Source organism: Mya arenaria, chromosome 6 (assembly GCF_026914265.1).
Source record: "Mya arenaria isolate MELC-2E11 chromosome 6, ASM2691426v1".
Taxonomy (NCBI): Eukaryota; Metazoa; Mollusca; class Bivalvia; order Myida; family Myidae; genus Mya; species Mya arenaria.
The window spans coordinates 15,730,035-15,740,909 of NC_069127.1; the positions used below are offsets into that span (position 1 = coordinate 15,730,035).

A 10,875-nucleotide genomic window follows, 5' to 3' on the forward strand; every position below is an offset into this window, starting at 1 on the left:
TTATTTTAAGTGAAATTGCCATATGGTCTGTTGTTTGTATAATTGCAGGTCGGATGTCAGCTGAGAATATTTGTGGCGTAAAATTATCGTCGATGAGCCAAAAATCTATTCTACTTTTCTCTATATCATGTTTTCGTCTCCATGTAAACTGGCTTTTATTTGCGTTAAATATTTTCCAAATATCACACAAATTGTACGTTTTTATCAGATTTGTTAAACTTTTAACTGTATCAACTTTGAAAGTTTGTAATTTTCTTATTCTATCATTTATGTTTAATGTATCGTTATGATCCCCGCCGATTATTTTTATACCGGAACTTTTCTCTGAAATTATATTTAATAAGTTGGAATAGAAAGTATTTCTTTTTTTTCTATTATTAGGCGAATATAAATTTAGTAGTGTGTATGTTATTCCTTGTATTTCAGTATTAAGTAAAATATATCGGCCGTTTTCGTCACATAATTGGTCTAATATGCTGTATTGAATATCTTTTTTTAATAATATAGAGCAGCCTTTACTATTTGATTCACCATGACTGTGTACTAGTACCCAATCATGAAACTCATCTTTAATAACATGTTCAATATCTAGTGTAAAGTGAGTTTCTTGTAGAAAAGCAATGTCAGCCTTTTGATTTTTGAGCCATTGAATTAAGCGCATACGTTTACCTCTATCTCTTAGACCTTGAACGTTAAGGGATATAAGATGAATTATGTGCTGTTGCATAGCAGAGATTTAGTTATCATGAAAATATAAATAATATTATATAAAAAAAGTTCGATGGTTAACTCCTTAATAAAACAATCTTATCATTTAAGAAAACGAAAGATAAGAAAGTTAAAGGAACCATACCTTTATCAATTCTAATACACCAAAGTAGGCTAAACTTCTATTGAAGTAAATAACGTGTGTATATAAATTGAACATCAGTATAATATTACAAACATATGATGCATTCGACAAAATATTAACGTAATAAATATATTGTACATCGATAGTTAGCAATAACAACCAACATCGTGGAAGTACCACAATAACTACAGAGTAAATGATCAAAGTAATGCTTGGCTGAGTAAACGGTACAATTGTTGGAAATTAAGGCAAAACAAAATAAGCGTGTGTTTCCCAAAACCGTCGGTGTTTAATATTACAAACTAATAAGTTATTTATGTCGATAGAAAACATTCGCCAGTGGTATAGCAATGTCCTTTATTTAAGTTACAGGCATTTACACCAGTTTATTATTGAACTGTGTTTTTATATAAAATAGCGAAACCAGGGTTGTGCAATATATGTTTAAAACGACATGTAAGTTGTTTTAACGGCAATATTAGGGTGTGCAATATGAACTTTAAGATGAAAAAAACACCAGTTTCTTATTAAACTGTGTGTGGGTTTTTAATAAATTATATCTATTTAGGGTTGTGCAATATGTACAAACCATAACGACAACTCCGTATTGACTGGGCGTAAGTTCCGTATGTAAGCGTATTAACATTGCGAAACAAACAAAAGTAACGACGTATATCAAACAAAAGATAAACGTAGCTATGTTATACAACAACAATTTGATGCAACATAGATTGTTATGATAGGATACGCCTAACGCGTATGGATAAATCATATAAAATCGCAAATCAAAATCATAATCCATAAACAGGATAGTGTCAGTCATCGTAATATAGTGTGGTCCAAGAAAGAAAACAGTTATTTTTTCTTCTTTGACTTTTTGCCATTGTTTGTTTGTGATCGGTCGTGCATGATTTCTACAGGTGTGGGAGGCGACCTCTCCGGTGCATGGCCTACTTTTCCTTTGTTTGGAGTTGCGGTATTGTTTTCTGCACTCGACATGTTTATAAAGCGATCAATTGAGAGTTGACCGCTACAGCTACTGGACCTCGCATTTCTCGAGGATGCCGGTTTGTTTAGACTGGTATCCGATATGCGCCCTCTGTTAACCTGATCGGTGTCTTGTGGCTTTTGGGGGCTGCTGCCTTGACTTTGTGGCTTTGAGACTGATTCGGAATCCGATTCTTTTTCAGTTTCAGAGCCAGAATCAGAGTAATTTAAATCTGGACAGTCTGTTTGCTTGTGGCCAATATTTTTACAGTTCCTACACACCCAGTCGTTGGGACAGTCACTGAATTTGTGACCAATTTGCGTACATTTGGAGCAAATAATGTCGCTTTTGGTGCCAGTCAATTTGTTTTGACCGCTATGTAAGACACGGCCTTTAAATTGAGCGAATTCCATGAAACTAGGAAGAGGCTCATGAAGGGTCGACGCTTTAACAATCAAAAGTCTGTCGCCGGTGTCACAATTAGTGAGTTTGCCATCAATCCTTAGTTTCTCGCGAATGACACGAATTATTTCGATACCATGGAGCGTTAATTTTCTGGTTATTATCCCATCATCGGCTGACAGCGGGATATTTTTAACACGAACTCTGATTGTGTTTTCTCCATCGAGTCTACCAGGATTTGTAGACAGTACACTGACAGTTTTACCCCTTATGGGCACCCCGTCGGACATCAATATTACTTTGTCCTCTAGACTATCGAGATATATTCTCCACATGGCACCAACTCTTTGTAGCCCACATATATGAGAAGCATTTACCTTTCGGCCTATTGCTTTATACAACTCTTCATGCTTTAACCATTCAGTTTGGGTCGGCTTTCTATTCCCAAATAGATCTCTCTCTCTGAGAAATACCAGAGGTACATCATGTCCGCCATTTAAACTCATGACTGTCTTATCAACCTCACTATAATTCGTGTTTTCGGCCATAACAAGATTGTTTCACATAAAACAAACAGTACCTTGAATTTTCCAAGTTGAAATAGTATCCTTTTAATCCAGTACACATAACATTTGATGCTAGATAGTTATTGTTTTATCAATATTTATACGGACCGAAATAAACACTGTCTTGACTGTGTCGCTTACGTCCTATGTGTGTTTTTTTTTATTAAGGTCAAGATCTTGTTACAGAATTTTTTCATAGTTTCTTGTTAAGAGAGTTTTGGGTAAAAAAGGTTGTGCTAAATATTGTGTTATTGTGTTAAGTACAAAATTACCAAAAGAGATTATCAGTTTTTACAGTGAAATCCATTTAAGTGTTTATATTAAGCATTATGCTCTACTCTTTTTTATTTTTCATAGTTTTACTATTGTAATTATTTCTCAATTCAATGCAGAAATCATGATAAAAATAATATTTTTATAACTGGACAACAGATAACCTTTTAAAATATAATAGCAAGTTTACCTTTAAAAAGATACACTTTTTTAATGAAAAGAATCCTTAACTCTGATACTAACTTAAAGAAAGAACTGATACAGTTAAACAGAGATCCCTCACACTTTATAAAGGCTTTGGACTGTCTGGTATAACGAGATTGTATTAATGGCAACGCCTCAGAAGTTTATAGACTACTTGTGACACATGTTAAAGTGAGAATGGTACTTACTTTAATCAAACAATATTTAAAACCAAATGTAATATATCCTTTTTAATAACAAATAACGTTATGTATGCTTGTCGAAAACAATCAGGAATAAACAATTCAAAAGAAAACACGGGGGCCGCGTTTATGAAGTTATGCAATCTTAAAACACCAACACAGACAGGAAAATAACAGTATTCATAAACACTTGATTCTACAAAAGGAAATATATCGATACAATAAGGACACTGGCATATCATAATGTATAAAACACCTTACATGTGATTGCTAAATAAAATATATCGGGTTAGGTTCACCACCATGGCGAATGTGAGTTAATGAAGAGTTAAACACACCAACTGGTACAAGAGCGGGAAGTTTATGCATGCAAAAACCTGCTCTTCACTACGGCACACCTATTCTCAATTATTCCTAATTTAATTGAATTTACCTTTCCAGGTATTTTGTCTGCAATACAAGACTGCCACAGACAATACAGCAGACGGGCCCCCTCCTGTACGCGGATGCTAAAGGCCGCTGACTTTGCTGATAGCTAAACAAAACAAAGATAATATGAAAGGAAATGTAACTCAATATCATATTTTAAGGTCTGACTTAATTTACATTTAAGTTAACCAATCAGTTTGATAACAAAAATCAACCTTGTGCTTGGACTACCTTTATTGTATCTTTTTGATCTTTCTTATTTTTGAAGCTACAATTTTGAAATTTTGATTATATGTACAATTTTGAGAACAAATATCAAGCTTTATTGATAACAAAGGTTAAACACTTTTACTCAGGTGAGTGATGTTGGGCCATCATGGCCCTCTTGTTTTTCAACTCCACAACCCGTTACCTCCACTAGGTCCAAATTCTCACGGACGAGAGAGCAGAACCTCTGCTGCCTCGGTCCAAGGGGAACCTTTTTGTTTATAAACCCTACAAGAGGAACAACCTTATGAAGGTATCTGCGTTAATAAGAGCTCTCAACATGAAATAAGGTCAGTCTATGATCAGCATATATTCATTCATTCAAAATAAACGCTATCGGTGTAAATAATTTTAATAATAAATTAACCCTGTAAACAATACCTGTCGTCTCCTAACCGTATGCCTATGCGTTTACTGCGCCAGTTTTCCTTGTAGTTTTGCAAAAGTTCTTAAGCAGTTTTTTTTTGTAAGATGCTGAAAAAAACTTCTTTTTATACATGACGAATAATACGGGAATGAATAAAATCATGTACATTTAGTTTTTTTTCTTTTTGTTTCCTCTGTTTGTAACCATTGCTCTGAATAAACAATATAACTGGGTACATATGTGACGCGTCATGAGACTTGGCCCGAAACCGACAGCCTCGATTTCGAGAAAAACGTGCGCAAAGTTGAAGCGTAAAAAATACGAAATTAATAAAGAATTTATCGTAAAAACAGCCATTCATCCTTGTGTCATCATAAATTGTTCAGTCAAATATACATACTCTTAAATATGTATTGTACATAGAAATAGTGTTTTGTAACCATTTTCTTTCGTATTATTTATAACTTTGGTGTTATCTCCCGTAGCTGTCATGGGCTATTTTTAACCCAAATTTGAGGATTATATACGGCGAGCGGAACCAAAGGCATTTGAAACAAATTAGAAATTTTGTAGGTAAGTAGAATTATGTTTATTGTTATATAATGTATTGTTTTCAATGTTTGTATCTCTTAAGTTATACAATGGATTCTAATTTCAATTAGATGGAAATTGATTGAAGAAAGTAAGAATACGGAAGCGGAAGTGAAATTTGACACTTTGACATTGATAATGTAAATAAAAAAAATCCTTCAGATATTCCCTTTTATTAAAGTATGATTATGACAACTTAAAAATAGCATAAACGAATTTTCATCATGTCACAACAATCAACAACGAGTACAATTCCATATGGACTTTATGACGATGATTTTGCGGAAGAACTTACCATGTAATTGCAAGCGCCTTTATGGCCGCCCCTGTTGTGAAATTATAAACTCAGAACATTTAGGTGACTATAGGTACTCTTGCCTTGAAAATACAACCAATGAGCTTGATATAATAATTAAGCATCAGCTTGTACATTCTGTTCATAAAACATCATTAGAATCAAGTAAACAAAGGCATGATTATAAATTGTTTGGCCAAAGTGTTTGTAGGGATACCTTTGCCTATGCACATGGTTTGCATAGAAAAACAAATGATGCAATAGCACGTGATTTATCAGATAAGGGCCTTGACTGTAGAACACATGGAAATTCCTTTAGATTGCCCAAGCACGCTTTGACGATGCATGATGTACAAAATATTAGAAAATTCCTGATTAACTATGGTGTACAAAATGCTGTAAGACTGCCGGGGCGTCACCCGAGCTATAGGCAGTTCAAAAACTTGGTATTGCTGCCATCTGACAACACAAAGGCAGATATACATGTTTTGTATAATGAAGCTGCTAAAGATGCACATTACCGAGAAGTTTGCCTTGCAGAATTTCGCAAAATATGGCTGCAGCAATGCCCAAACATACTTGTTATGAAGCCATCAACTAATCTCTGTGCACAATGCCAGAGATATACCCATGAAATTGCAAACAGTGCAAGGTTGACGGAAGAGGAAAAAATGGCTTACTTGAGAAAGTTTAATGAACATCTTCAGCATGTGAAAACTGGGAGGGACTACTATCGTCAGCAGTGTGATGTTACCAAAGTAAACTTTGAAACCCTCCCAGAACCAAATAAGATACGAGGTACATGTATGGAATTGTCAAAGATCCTTGAATTTTATTTCCGACTGTCTACTTGTTTGTAACAAATTATTTCCAAATTTAATAACATTATCAAATAACCATTACAAAACATCCAATTAATAGGGTATGATAAGCAAACTGGTATCAGAGACTGATCTGAACATGATATTCAATGCAAACTTCTTTTTCTTCTATATTATTAAATATATTTGAAATTGCAGTAAATTTCTGTTACACAGTCCTTATTACAGATATCACTTTCATGAAAGTTTTTAATTACCTCTCAAGCTCTGGCTAATTCTTCTTTGAAAAGAAATGATACACAATGAAAATAATCAAGAAAAGACATATTCCCATCACAATTATTATTCTTTTCATGCTTCAACTAGTTGCAACTGGCATGTATAGTTCTATCAAGGTCATAATGGCAGGGTTTCAAAGGTATAACATATTAAAGACATTTAAATACACTATGAATACCTTTGAGCAATTCGCACGTCAGTAAGTAGATAGTTATTGGAAGTCTTATGTTCAAATGTACAATTTCAGGTCAAGCCCCTGCTGCACATGGAACTTCAATCCATTACAGTTTCGACTATGCCCAGCAAGTGTTCTACCCACACTATGCACAGCTAGTGGGGCCAATATTCTTCAAAACGGCCAGGAAGTGCGGCTGCTTTGGGGTGTGCTGTGAATCCTCAGGTAAATTTTGTTATATTGAATTGGTTAATGTTTATTACACTTTCTGAATTTTTATAGGTTAAATTCAAAACTTTCATGTTTTGTAAATTCATTAAATAGAACAGAGGAGCGTTCACATTAATTCTGTGATGCTCTTGTTTATATCCTTAATATTACCAAAATGAAAGTTCTTACTTGAACATAAAAGTACTGGATCAATACAATATATCAGTTATATTTTAAGTTGTTTCTGTCTTTTCAGGGTCACAGATATTTTATCTGATTGATGAAGAATATAGCTGTGATGTGGGCAAGGATGCAAATAGTGTTGTATCTATGCTGCACCACCATTTCCAAGAACTGTCCTATGGGGAAGAATCCGCATGCCTGCATATGGACAACTGTGTTGGGCAAAATAAAAACAATGCGGTCATTGAGTATGTTGACAAAAACAGTGTTCAAGTATATCTCATGTGCACTGCATATTGAAACATTACAGCATTAAATTAAAAGAACAGTATAACATTTATAGGTTTTTGCCAGTCATGTCAGGACCATGTTATCAGTTATCTCAAAATATTAATTTATCTTATAAATTAGTTCTGGCTTAGTTATGTTCTTATTAACTTTCTTGTATGTCATATATTGAAGACAGTCAGTTCAATAAATTATATGTAATTCTATGTTTAAGGTATGGTGTCTGGCGTGTTCTGATGGGCCTGCATAAAAATATAGAGTTCAGTTTGATGGAAGCAGGGCACACAAAGTTCAGTCCGGACTGGCATTTTGGTCTGTGGAAGGTAAGTTGTAAAAATGAATTTCTTTAAATTTGGTGCTCTTTTTTCTATTGTTAGACTGATATTGCTTTCAGTAACACAGATTTTAAAACAGTGAAATCACAAACACAAATGTTTCACTCCATTGAAACTTTGGTCAGCTATCACCTCCAAATAAAACGTCAGCATGCAAAAGATTTTTCAATGACATCAGTTCAGAAATGAGCATAGGTGCGCATACGATAAATAGCTCATCTTAACAACTATGTCATTTTATAACAGTTCTAGGCACATAATGAACATATTCTTTATCATCTATTGGAATTATGCCACAAGGAAGTTGTATATAATTTTATGGATGTTTGGTGCATAAATTAAACACTGAAGTTGTAAATAATACCTTATGATGTTAAACAAGGTTGTGTTAAATATTTTTTTGTTATAACATAGTAATTATGACATGTTTATTTATGTTAGACCAAATGGAGGCAGCGCACTGCTGAAACAATGGAGGAAGTGGCTGAAACAGTACGGCTATCATCTCGCAGTGGCACAACACTCCACAGCTTATTGATGACCCTGCCAAACCAGTTTTATTCTATGACTGGTTGGAGTATACCAGGAAGCTCCTGAAGCCAATTCCAAACCTAAAGAAGTACCATCACTTCAGGTAAAACTAAATAATTGTAGACAGTATCGCTGCCTGTGTATGAAACATTTTTTTATACTATACCATTTTTTCAGAGCTTTATTTTGATATTAAACGGACTGTACACCAAATTGGCTCAAAAAAGTACATACCCAGTAATCTTTTGTTATGGAAAAAATATTGTAAACTATGTGGTACTTCAGTTAGTAAGTTTAAATGCATTGTACACATCGATGCCAAGTTTATGTCAGTTTTCGCTATTTTATCATACGGAGTACAGCCCCTTTAAAGCTAATGTTGCAATGTGCGCAATTTGTTTTAAACACCAGGTACTGTACATATCAACATTGTTTTGCAGGATTGCAGCCGACAAGCCCTTCAGTGTGTTTGTGAGGGAACATGCCAAGGACAATGAGATAGAGGTTTAAGTTGGCAAGCCTGCATCTATTGCCCTGCTCAGAGACTTTCCTGAGCGAATCCAGCTGAAAGGACTGGATGCCAAAAGGCGCTGGTACCTCTACGACCAGATTGCCCCATATTGCTTCAACACAAGCGTCTGCTCAAAGCCTACAGTGCCAAGACCATAAAAAAAACAACAACATTTTAACATTTGGTGCCACTGGAGTCACATAAAAACCAACCTTCTTAGACCTAATGCTATCAAATACTTTAAATTATTGTTGTGTTCAGTGGTATTGTGTCAATATTATGATACATGTAATATGTGATCTTTATAACTTAATCTAAGATTCGAGAATGATCCTGTAACTGAGCTGATGAAAACGGGTGTCAATTTTTTTTTGACAATTACTTATTCAATAGAAAAATGTTTTATTTACAATTAAGCTTTTGTTTTCTAGAACTCCTCTGCCATAATGGAAACCACTATATGATTATTATTCATACAAACTTTAAAAATCCGGCAGTTGAAGCCTATAACTACATGAATTGAAGACATTTATAACATTGTTTGTCAACATTACAATAACTAAATTCTTCACACCCTGATAAAATGAACCTTAGCACCCTTTCCTTTTGTCTTCAGATTCTTCTTTTCTTAAAACCAGCCTGAAGCATATAAACATTTTTAGCTTTAACTTTTGTCTATAATGACTTGTACATGCTACGTAGTTAGTATGTTATATAAATTGTTTTCATGTTTGTAAATGTACCCATTTATGAACTGATCTTATTATACAATAGTGCAGTATTGTTATGTTCATTAAATTAAAAGTATATTTACCACCATTTCATGTTTTATGAGCAATGAATAACAATACAAACGTCACATTTGAGTTAAATTGGTGAAGTTTGTGTGATTTTAAGTATGTTTGTGACCTGTTGCCATGGTAACCAAGATAAAAAAACTCAAATAAGTTAAATTATAGTTAATTACAGTTGTAACATACTTCAAATTCTAGACATACATTGGTTTGTATTAGTTGAAAGTTAAGATATAATGTCAATTAATTGTGATTATTTGAACATGGCTGAATTTGTTTCGTTTATTCGGACATATTCTTGAATGTCAAATACATACACCAAGTACAGGAACAGAAAGGTTTGAGGATATCAATTTACTAATAAATTATTTTTGAATGCTTCAGATGATATTTATTGTAGATTTAAACCGCAATTTAACCCCAAAATGCCTTTTTTCATTATTGGTTGCCATGGTTACCATTTTTTTCCCATTTATTTACACACTTATGATTTTGAATGGTTTCGAAAATATGTGGTTGTTGTTTTAATGCGGGAAATGTGTTTATTTGAGTGACGCATATTTATTGCATCTTTGAATACAAATGTTTCAATAAATTCTTGAACTTCACAAAATTTCCAGCTGTTTCTTAAACAAGTGCCCTTCTAGTTTTTGCCATAATTTCGTTAAAAATAGGAATTTTTAAATTTTCTCTTCAGTATTATCATCCTAAAGAATATGACTGTCAGAAATTACTCATATCTCATTTTGGCCCAACAAGTGGTTTTGGGCCAAAACTCCCGTAACTGGTCACATATAATGATCACAAATGAGGGATGGTTTAGGGTTTTCTTACTTATGATTTTCACAACCTTTTTGGAACCTCTGTTTGTAACCATTGCTCTGAATAAACAATATAACTGGGTACATATAATGATCACAAATGAGGGATGGTGTAGGGTTTTCTTACTTATGATGTTCACAACCTTTTTGGAACCTCTGTTTGTAACCATTGCTCTGAATAAACAATATAACTGGGTACATATAATGATCACAAATGAGGGATGGTGTAGGGTTTTCTTACTTATGATGTTCACAACCTTTTTGGAACCTCTGTTTGTAACCATTGCTCTGAATAAACAATATAACTGGGTACATATAATGATCACAAATGAGGGATGGTGTAGGGTTTTCTTACTTATGATGTTCACAACCTTAAGCAAATTGACTATATGCACTTCTCTACTAGACAGGTATCTGGCCATCTTTTGTTGCACGTGGACACAAAGACGCCTTAAATTTATTAAATTCCGCTTTGGCCTTCAATTTCTCCATCTTATGAGCACTTTGGAA

At 33.9% G+C, this 10,875-nt stretch overlaps 1 pseudogene; it reads left to right on the forward strand.

The window, feature by feature from the left end:
- The first annotated feature begins 3,771 nt into the window (after window positions 1-3,771).
- On the forward strand, window positions 3,772-10,127 carry LOC128237583 (uncharacterized; annotated as a pseudogene).
- The last annotated feature ends 748 nt before the right edge of the window (window positions 10,128-10,875 follow it).